The following is an 8,600-nucleotide window of genomic DNA, read 5'->3' on the forward strand; positions in this document are numbered from 1 at the left end:
TGCCAAATGGGCATGCACAAAATTACACAGAGAAAGAAATTTGATTCTCAAACCTCTGAAAACTCACCAAATCGCACAGAAAATGTCCAGGTATCTCTGCAGTATAATGTAAAACATTCTGGTCGAGTTAGGAGGGAGAACATCACAGAATGAGTAATTTGAAGGATAAGCCATATGGGTCCTGTGTAACTATGGCTAGTTCAAAGCACACTTTTTTCTCAGAAATTGATACCTCTATACTAAAAATCCTAATGGAGATGTACAGGTTGCTTTTGTTTTTCTGGAAAATTGTTGAAACGTTATTTCTATAAGGTGAGAGCAAATATGTATTTTTAGAAAATCTCACCAATTCCAAATTCCAAGATTTTTACTTTTTGTTATGCGTGGTGGAAAGGTTTCGGACTCTCAGAATTTTATTCCTATTCTATTTCCTCCTTCCTTCCTTAACAAACAGATTTTTAAGAAAGGAAGAAATAAAGATATAAATCCCATGCACTGCACTTGCAGATGAGTTGAATCGCTAAGTACATCTTACAGACCAACCCCATAAGGTGCCAAATCCTGCTAAAGTCATCCAGCAGCACTGGGACTGGACGGTGCCCAGCACTTTATTAGGAAGATCCTTGCCGGTATTGAAATGAGCTGCATTGCAATATTACATACTTGCTACTAGAACTGATCCAGAGAAGGGCTAAGTGTTCTCAGCTCTGATTACCTCTCATTGGGAATTGAGAGCACTTGGCAAGATCCAGCCTTAAAGCTGTCTGGCACATTATCCTATTTCATAGAGTGATTTATTTTAAATGAAAGCATATGGATAGCAAGTGTCAATGGTGCAATAGTGCTAATGTTAGGTGATGCACCCATCATACATGAGAAGAAATGTGGTCTCTCCAAGCAGAAGATAGCGATACATATGCTTCTGTCAATAAGATCCCAGAGACATTCCCGATGAGCACATTTATGAGCTCCTATTATCATTAGTGGGAGGGGGATGGGGGACGTCCATGTCTCTACGTGTTTTCTGTGCTAATCTGAGAGCTGGACCAAATCCCAGTACTTGGGTCACTTGTACACAGAGTTCTCATTGTGAATCAGGGGTAAAATGGCAGCCTCTCAGTTGTGCTTTGAAACTATGCATTTTTTAAAAGTTGTGTATGCATAAGCCTCTTATTTAATGAATGACTCTCTTTGTATTTACATGTTCCACCATCCACAGAACAAATAGGGTTTAGTCATTTGAGAATGAAAACTTCTAGTCCTCAAGGGAGAGAAGGGAAAGGGAAAAAATAGTTGCAGCTATTTTATGGAAGTGGCAAAAAATCAATTAGCTTCTTAGTTTTAGATCTTACCTGATCTTCAAGGCATTCTGTGGACACAAATGTATTCTTTCTTAAGTTACATACTCCACAGCTTCGATCAGAAAAAAAAATCTGATATAAATGTAACTGAAACATATTGGTTTCAATGCAGATGAATTCAGATCAAAAGTGGTCAGAAAAGTTATTTTAGGCTGCTCTGGATCATTATCCTAAATTAGAAGGGTCTTACCAGACCTGAAGGCTTCTTAATCTTATGCCTTTTTTATTCCTCCCTTTAAATTTGGCTGATAAATGAAATATGTGAAATAATAAATATATTAAAAATATATGGCAGAAATAATTTCAAAGAATTTAGCAGCCAAGATAGGAATGTACTGAAAGCAGCATTTTAAGTTGTCTTGATTTCCAAAAGGAAATAGTTATAAATTAGTTCTAGGGCACTCTGACTCATTTATAAGAGTGGTTCAAGAAACTCTTCAATATTAATTAGTAGCCTGTGAATTCAGCTTATGCAATTATGATGAGACAGTTCTTTGGGTATGAAAGAGCTAACTTATCATATTTTTGAATTCACCATCTATAAGCTTGAATATTTTTGTATTTCCATATTTCTCAAGTAGCACTTAATTTAATCTTATCCCCATTTCTTTCAATAAACCATTGTTGCATCTCTTAAGCAGCACAGCTTCCTCCTCTAACTCATCTCCCCGTGAAATTGGTTTAATGAAGCAGAAAGGTATGAAGCATTAACAACACTGGAATTCATGTGGTAGCACTTCATTTTTCAGAGGCACTCACATTTCCTACCTAATTTATAAAATCAGCACACAAATGATTTTTATCACAGCCATTACATCAGTATAAATTACTGCCTTTTCTATAACACGGCAGTTAGTCAAACTGTTGAAATTATATCTATTAGTCATAGAGAGGAGGAGGGAAAAAGAAAAACCTGTAGGAAAGATTTAGTGTAAAATAAGGACTGATAGGAGCCTTATTGAAACACTAATATTAATTTACCAAATGAGCCCAAAGTGCAGATATTTTGCAAAGGAAAATTAAAAACACACAAAGTAAAGCAAATGGGTCAATTTGTAAGGAACCAAAAAGGAAACTCAGCAAACAAACTATGCTGTATCAGAGGCAGTCAGAAATGCAATTAGGACCAAGTTCCTCACATCCAAGAAGGCAAGACATGCCTCACTTCCAGTCATAGCCCCACATTCCTTCCAAGCTTTCCCATTCACCTTATTGCTCTAGCACTGGTGTTCTACTTTTGTGCATGGTAGCTCCTCCAAAATCATCGTTATCCTCCTAACTTCTTCCATGTGCACCGTTATGTAGTTGCTTCCTGGCTGTTCCTTTCCAGGCTAGTGGGAATCAGCCCCTACCACCCATGTTGTCACACGGCAAAAATATAATGATGCTTGCTGGGAAAATCTTTTAGCGTTCTCTGCTTTTCCAGTGAGTATAAACTGCTTTTCCAGGACCTACATCTCAATTTGCAAAGTTTAGCCTGTAAGAAAATTACTGCTCACTCTGCAGATGCAACACGTACTTGAAAATACTTCGGTCTTGTACTGCTCTGTAAACACCACCTGTTTCTGCCAGGTCTGCTGCTGGTCTTACAAGTGTGTCCTGGGCCTCCTTTCCTGTTTGCTATTCTTCAAGCGTGACTCCTTCCAGAATTGTTCTGTAAATTCGCTGTTACCTGCTTTATCAGATCTCTCCTCCAGATCTGCCTATGTGAAACAACCATCTGAGAGAGGGCAGAGAAAAGGTCAGCAGGAAATACTCTTTCAGAATCATGAAGATGCTCCAGAAAATCTGCTCTTCCTATAACTTTTATTCTCACTCTCTTTTTTCCAATTATTTCCCCTTGATGTAATTCCTCCCTCAGATCAGACGGGAAACGCTCGGAGGCAGGGACCACGCCTTCTGATTTGTCCTCTCACAGCAGCAAACATAATAGGACACAAGGCTTCACGGACACTGCTTGATGTCATTGTCATTAGGGGCACTAAGTATTGAAATCAGGTTAAAAAAAAAAATCTGAGCTGATTAGGTTGTCAGTGCAACAGCATAAAACACGCAAGGTGCACACAGTTCAAGCCGCCTTTCCTAGGTGTGTTTTGCCTTATATTTTGATCTCCTTCTGCTTACAGTTTTCATTAACTAGCCTTTCCCTCTACATAACATCAGGGACTTTTTGCCTGGCTTTCTCTGTTTCCAGCGGATGTAATACTGGTGTAGACGTGTCTACTGATGGCACCTTGTGGCTAAACCAGAGAAATGCTTGGGAATAGGAACAAGCATGAAGTAAGCCAGGAAAATATCAAGAAAAGGCTGAAATATGAAGATCGTGTCCCTCCTCCCATAGTGACTGCTGCAAAAACTGGTGCAACACTGTAAAGCTTTGCAGACATCTCCTTGGCAAGGCACTGCACAAACCCTGCCTGCCTGCCGAGGGCACCAAGAGCTGCTCCCCCCGCACCCCCCAGTCCTTCGCAGAGGCCAGGGGTGCAAGCAGGGGACTTGGCCTAAAACCTCAGCCCAGCAGGAGGCAGGAGAAGGGGGAAGGGGCCTGAGGCTTGCACCAGGCGAAGTGAACCAGCAAATCCAACTAATCCAGTGTGTGAGGGGGAGAAAGGACACAGGCTTTATCTGCTACCCAGAGCCCCTGTGAGCCTAACGCCAGCTTTGTTGGGTGCCCTTCGACTCTGCAGAAGAGAAAGTCAGCCTGAACTCAGGGATCGGTTTCTGGTCTGCACTGGTCAGCAAAAACACTGCCCTCCATGGCAGCCCTTTCTGCATCATTTTTAGAGGCATTGCAGTATGTGCTGCCATGGGCTGGGATGCAACCGCTCTGAAAAGTTGATGGTATTGGAGAGACCCCAAATGCCTGCTGATCATTGTTTCTGGAGGCACACAGTGATGCATTTGGTCCCTGCCTCTCTAGATTCTCCCCTAAAAGCTCAAGTGTGGGTGGCAGGTCCTACATGGGCCCAGATCTGCAAGTCAACTGCTAGTTTGCGGTCATGGCCAGGACTCAGCGTGGTGTGACCACAGCCAGTAAGGTCGCTGGGTCCTTGTGACTAGTTCAGGCACAAGCCCTGATCAGGACAGCCATCAGCAAGGCACAGCCAAAGCTGAGCATACACCAGCGCTGCTTTGTTGGTATTAATGCAATCATGTTCCCACACACAGAAGCAGCTGACAGGATTCGCACAACGTGATGAGTAACAATGGTGGGATTAAGAGACAACAAAGGACACAGACATACCCCTACAGATAAAGGACATTTGGCATCAGGCAGTATCATGTGAGAGACATCCTAGGTAGAGAACAACAAACCAGGAGGATGTATTAAGGTACAGACACATGGGATACCTAAGCCAGCCAAAGGACTCCTGAGAAATGCTGTGACCACATGAAGAAAGCATGACATTGTCCCAACCAGTAAGCAATAACAAAGCTGGTTTAAAGCAAGACTGCCTCTCATTTACCGCGTTTTCTCAACCTTGGTTGAGTGCAATCATTTCTCTCCAACCAATCCAGGTACTCATCCTGCATGTCTTTCCAGGTCCCACTCTGTTTTATATTATTTTTAATATGTCATTAGCATAATTCCCAGATGTTTTTAAGTCCTTTTAAGAGCTGGCTCCAGGTTTCTGCCCCCAACAGCTTTCAGTATAAGTAAGCAGCATACATATCACTTGGGAAGAGAAATGGGAGTCCTGTGGTTTGCCCAAGATCACCCAACAGATCAGATCTCCTGCATTCCAGCATCGGGAACACATAATTACAGGACCTAAATACAAGTCCTCCCTCTAGATGAAAACCTCTATGATGGAAAACCAGGGATGTTCGTTTCAAGTGTGAAGGCCTGGAAACAAATCATGCTACAGCTGGATATATGAAATCCTGAGAGAGTATCAGAAAAGGTGAAATTTATCTTTGCCAGGTAGACTTACAGATTCTTAGCAGACTAAGGTCTTCAGACCTAATCAAGTGTCATGCAAGATGTCAAATAAACAGCTCTACATACCTTATATAAACACCCAAGGCAGAAGAAATTACCCTCACTGTCCATCCAGGGGTTGGTACATCCATATTAAAAGGCAAATGAGATTCTCAACAACCAGAACAGTTTATAAGCAGCAATACAAAATAGACAGAAAACATTTTTGTGCCAGACCTCACCTGCAGCTATAACAAGACATTGTGTTTTTCACGGCCTACCACAGCACTATACATAGTAATTCTCAACAGCTTTAATATGCACAGATTTTGCATACAACTATACAAAGGTGTCCTGTCAGGCAAATTTTGGGCTTTCCAATCCAGCAGAGACAGAAAAATTCTCTTTTACTGATTAAAAAAAAAAGAACTTAATGAAAAAACATTCTGTGATATGAAAAGCAAAATGATAGACTAAGAGATGAGATTTAGAAGTAGCTGATATAATTTTTTTTTAGAAAACCTTTTTTTCCTTTCCTATAAAACCACTTTCTGCCATAAAATGACTCTTGCAACTTTAGTAATACTTTTTGTCCTAACTCTATTTAATACTAAAAGGAAATTAACACCAACAGATAAAGAATAAAAGCCTCACATCAAGGAGAACTTTTACCTGGAAAAGAAAGAAGAGTGAGAGATTCAATGAAGACCACAAAAGACTTCGCTATTCCGTATTACCTGGAAGATGCTCAGACACCACTGTGATAAGCAGCCTTGCAAAAACTTGGGAAAGGTTGATGGCTGAAATTGAAATAATTTTTTTTCCCAAAGTAGATGTTTTACAGCTTTTTTGAAATAGTAAAGCTAAAGGCTCGTCTTTACCTTTTTGTGTAAATAACTTCCTTTGCCTGGAGTGTTCATCATCGGTTTGACCTTAAAATGCATGGCAGCGTTCTTAGCAATATTCAATCAATGGTAGGATTAAAGGTGAAATCAGTTACACAGAGGAAGCCTACTGCTGTTTCACCAGTGTGGTGGCTCTAATCTCCCTCCGAGAGACTAAAGATCATAACTGATTTACTTCTCTTCCCTGGGGAACAATTTTCTGTAGCCTGAAGCAATCAGGAAACAGACTGAATTGGCTTTAATACCCATCTGCCCTAGGGGGGAGAGACTGTGAAAAGCTACTAGGTTGTTTCTTCTTCATACTTGTAATTAAATAAACTATGACAAATTTGACAGGCAGAATTTCTAGCAGTACCAGTTGTCTTAAAACTTCCTACTCAGTGTGTAATTGATATATAGCAGCTATTCCCAAGCAGTGAGAGAATATTTAAACATTAAAATCAGTGATCTTCACTCCATGCCACGATTTAACCTGGCAACATGCCTTTAATTTTCACACTTACCAAGAGACAAGAATAACTTTTTCAAGACTGTGAGACATGTTTAAGTACAAGTAGATGGGACTTTGATTTTTTTTTTCCTTGATTGGGATCTTTCTGTTATTTCAAGAATGTTAGGCATGTACATGAGATGGTATTGATATAATGGAGAAACAAATCTTAGAAGTGGTACCTAAAAAGTGTTTATATCAGAGAAGGACAACCTAGGACCATGAAAGCATTTTCATATAGATTAATATCGAAGTACATATTACTAACAGCTTAGTTAATAAACTTTTGTTACTACTACTTTTCAAAACAGTGCAAGAAAGAAAGAAGATGACAAGTTTTTCTGTGACAAACATTCTGCAATTCAACACATTTCCCAGAGTTGTCATAACATAAAAATAATGACATTTTATAAATAAAACCAAGGTTTGTATTTTATAGTGTATAGAAAGCATAGGAGAGGTAACAGGGTTACTGTGAGTACAGTCATTTCAAATATGCTGCTGTCTACCTTTCTTATCCCTATACCCCAGCATGAGACATTTTTAAATACTCCATGGGGAAGGCAAGTGAACTCATGATTTTTCAGTTTACTGTGTTAGAATCAGAGACATCTTTTTTCACGAGCTTAGCTGAGACAGTTTACAGTCACAGACAATGCTGATTTTTTCATTATTTAACTACTTTTGGGCTTATTCATATATTACTGGAGGAAAGCAAAGAATTTAAGAAATGCTTTGGTTTCTCTGCCCAGACCTGTTGCCAAATGATAGTGAGGCCTGACATCCTGACATTCAGAGGTGAAAGAACTGCTACTACACCTGCTAAGTGGATTCAAAGCACAGTACCAACTCTCCAGCAGTGCAGAGGATGGCGTAGCTTACCCCTGTTTCACAGATGGAAACATAGACATGGAAATACAACAGAGGTTTTGTCAAAAACATGCACTGATATTTCTGCCCACCTTGAGGTAACTCAGTGGTAACCTCCCAATAAGTGTCTACAAATCTGGTTATAACACCTTTGAAAAATAACCCACATCAGCTGAGCAACGCTTCCAAAAATCAGCATTACTGAAGAGTTTGCATATGAAAACATTTTAATCCTCTGTAGGACCAATGATAAGAAGCTGAATTATGCTTATCAATGTCAGAGGACAATACAGCAGAATTATCACTACCTCTTTGGTCCACACTGCCTGCTGCATCCAGCTACTAAGGAAATATGGAGGAGATGACTCTGGTAACCAGCTGTCTAAAGCAGATTTACAGGCTTTAGTTTTAAAGTCACCCATTACAACAAAACTACCCAAGTCTACTCAAAGCTCTGAAGTTAGGATTGCTTTCTGTGAAGATCCATGGGCTGCTACTCCTAAACACATTTTCCAAAAACTATCAGTCAATGTGCAATTAGACTCCTAACAGCAACTTCCACAACTACCTGAAAAACAGAAATTCTGTGCTGTAACATGCACCAACATGGTAGTAAGGGACAGATTCTGCAAAAGAATCTTTTGTACTTCTCTGGTGCCTGAAAAACTGTGGAGACATCTGAGGGGCACCAGTCCTGAACCTGTAATTAATTCCCAGTGCTATTATGCTGAATTCTTCCCATCAAAGAAATAAAGGAGCTTAAATAAAACAAACAGCAAACAAGAATTGAATGAGAAGCTAAACACATAAAGCCACTCGTCTGAAGATTTTTACTTTGTCAAATTAATAGCAAGGAGAATTGGTGGATATATTTCCATATCCAGCTCTGTACTTAGTTTTTATACTGTTCTTCAAAAACAAATTGTGTTTTAAAACATGGCAAATGTTTAAATTGGTTATTGTATATTTTTTTATTTTAAAAGAACACAAATATTTAGCTACAAACACCTAAGACAGGTGAGTCCTTTTCCTAAGAGCTAAACATTTACCTG

Source organism: Calonectris borealis, chromosome 13 (genome assembly GCF_964195595.1).
Source record: "Calonectris borealis chromosome 13, bCalBor7.hap1.2, whole genome shotgun sequence".
NCBI classification, from domain to species: Eukaryota; Metazoa; Chordata; class Aves; order Procellariiformes; family Procellariidae; genus Calonectris; species Calonectris borealis.